This window comes from Odocoileus virginianus, chromosome 10 (genome assembly GCF_023699985.2).
Source record: "Odocoileus virginianus isolate 20LAN1187 ecotype Illinois chromosome 10, Ovbor_1.2, whole genome shotgun sequence".
Taxonomy (NCBI): Eukaryota; Metazoa; Chordata; class Mammalia; order Artiodactyla; family Cervidae; genus Odocoileus; species Odocoileus virginianus.
Window position 1 is genome coordinate 4,148,369 of NC_069683.1, and position 2,575 is coordinate 4,150,943.

Sequence of the window (2,575 nt, forward strand, 5' to 3'; positions counted from 1 at the left end):
ATAGAGCAATAATAATGCTGTCCGGTCTTGTATTTTAATTTCTGTGCAGTATTCATTTTAAATAAACTAAGGCAACACAAGCTAATCATTTGACAAATTCTTGTAAATATAATAGGCCAATTACAAAAGACAAAAAATGACTTTATTTAAAATGTTCACTAAATGCTAAGAGAATACAAATATGTTAAATACCTGTGACCAAAATGTCTACCTTACTTGGTGAACAATCTCCTATGAATTACTCTCCTTAATGCTCTTTTGACATCTTTGTTCCGAAGGCTGTAGATCAAAGGATCTAGCATAGGACTCACAAAGATATAAAAAACAACTACAACTTTGCCCTCTACTACAGATGTCTCAGAAGGGGGTCTCAGATGCATGCAGAACAGTGTCCCATAAAAGAGAGTGACAGCCATCAGGTGGGACCCACAGGTAGAGAAGGCCTTGTGCCTCCCTTCTGCAGAGCAGATACTCAGAATGGCTCTAAATATGAAAATGTAGGAGATGAGGATGATGGTGAGAGAACACGTGAGGTTGGAACCAGCCACCACGAACATGACAGTCTCTTTGAAATAAGTATATGAGCAGGCCAGGACTAGGAGAGGTGGGTCTGCACAGTAGAAGTGGTTGATTTCATTGGGTCCACAGAAGGAGAGACAGCGCATCAGGATGGTCTGTGCAAGACCATTTGCAAAGCCATAGATATAAGAAGTAGCAACGAGAAAGAGGCAGACACATTGGGACATTTTGCTGCCATATAACAAGGGTTTGCAGATGGCCATGTAGCGATCATAAGCCATCACTGCCAAAATATAATAATCTGTGATCACCAGGGCATTGAAAAAGTGAAATTGTATGACACAACCAAGGAAGGAAATAGTTTTTCTCTCAGATAAGAGACTGACCAGCATCTGAGGAGTGACATTGGTGGCATAACAGAGACCTACAAAGGAGAGCTGGCTGAGGAAGAAGTACATTGGAATCTGAAGATTTGAGTCAGCTCTGATTAACAAAATCATGCTCACATTGCCGATGACTGTGATCAGGTAGATGACTAGGAAGACCACAAAAAGGACAGGCTGAAGTCAGTTCAATCTGTCAGTCCCAGGAGGATAAACTCAGTCACCTCTGTGTAGTTTTTCTTTAACATTGTGTTGCTCAGCTTTCAATACTGGCTAAAGTAATGGAAATAAAATGCATTTGTCTTTTATCATTTTTCCATTTCCTATTCCTACATTATGTCATTTAATACTTATTCCTTTTCTTTCAGACTTGTAAATCCATGTGACATAAAGAAATAGCCTAGTAAACCTATAATTGATAGATTCAATATTGAATTGATAAATTGATAGATTCAATAATTAGCTTAATATAGAGTTCCTTTTTGTACATTCACACTTTCATATAAAGCAATCACATTTTCAATGCTCTTCTGCAAATCTTTTCATATTTAAAAAACTTTTCTCTTTTCTGCAAATACTACTATGAAATGTTTACTTATAGTTTCTTTAAATGTTGCTTTCCTTTGAAATAATTAGTCTTTGGTTTTCAATATCCCTTTTGATGTAATATCTTAAGCAAAAGAATCTGCCTGATGGCAGGAGACATGAGTTTGACCCCTGGGTCAGGAAGATTCCCTGGAGAAGGAAATGGGTACCCACTGGAATATTCTTCCCTGGGAAATTCCATGAACAAAAGAGCCTTGTGGGTTGCAGTCCATGGAGTCACAAAAGGGTCCTACATGAGTTAGTGAGTCAACAATAACACCATCTTAAGCATCAGCTATTGAAGCTCATATGTTTCCTCAGCTGAACGGACTTAAGGAAGTGGTACAGATAAGTCTTTGTAGAACTAGAATCTGTCTACCTACCCCTCCAAGATCAAGATCATTTTCAAGCTGATTCTTCACTCTGCAATGCATGTTCATTTTCCCCACTCATGTCTATCTCAGGTGGCCCTCATATCACCAAAGCTTGCTTACTTTTATCATTTTAGCTTAGGACAACTTGGATTTGTTATATTATAACCAATTATTGGAGGTAAAAATTGATTTATGGGAATTAAATCAGTGTTTTTGTATACAAACAGATGAACATACAGTACTGAGCTATATGTGCATGTATATAGGCATGTATACGCACACACACACACACAAACACACACACACACACACACACACACACACACATATATATATATATATATAGTATTAAATAGTCTAAATAGTAATGATTAAGGGAAAAGATTCCCATGTGGATCAGAAGGTAAAGAATTTGTCTGAAGTGCAGGAGACCTGGGTTCTCTCCCTGGGTAGGAAGATCCCCTGGAGAAGAAAATGGCAACCTACTCCAGTATTCTTGCCTGGAGAATTTCATAGATAGAGGAGCCTGGGGCAGGATATAGCCCATGGGGTCGCAAAGAGTCGGGCATGACTGAGCAACTAACACACACACAATATATTAAAAGTCACCCCATGGGGGAGGATACCATCATTGCAAAAGATTGTGAAACACATCTCCAAATCATAATGATTTTGCTGTAACTATAGATGGTGATTGCAGCCATGAAATTAAAA

The 2,575-nt window shown here is 38.3% G+C and overlaps 1 pseudogene; it reads right to left on the minus strand.

Annotated features, from left to right (window-relative positions):
• Positions 1 to 212: 212 nt before the first annotated feature.
• Positions 213 to 1,150, minus strand: LOC139029618 (olfactory receptor 5M5-like; annotated as a pseudogene).
• Between the last annotated feature and the right edge of the window lie 1,425 nt (positions 1,151 to 2,575).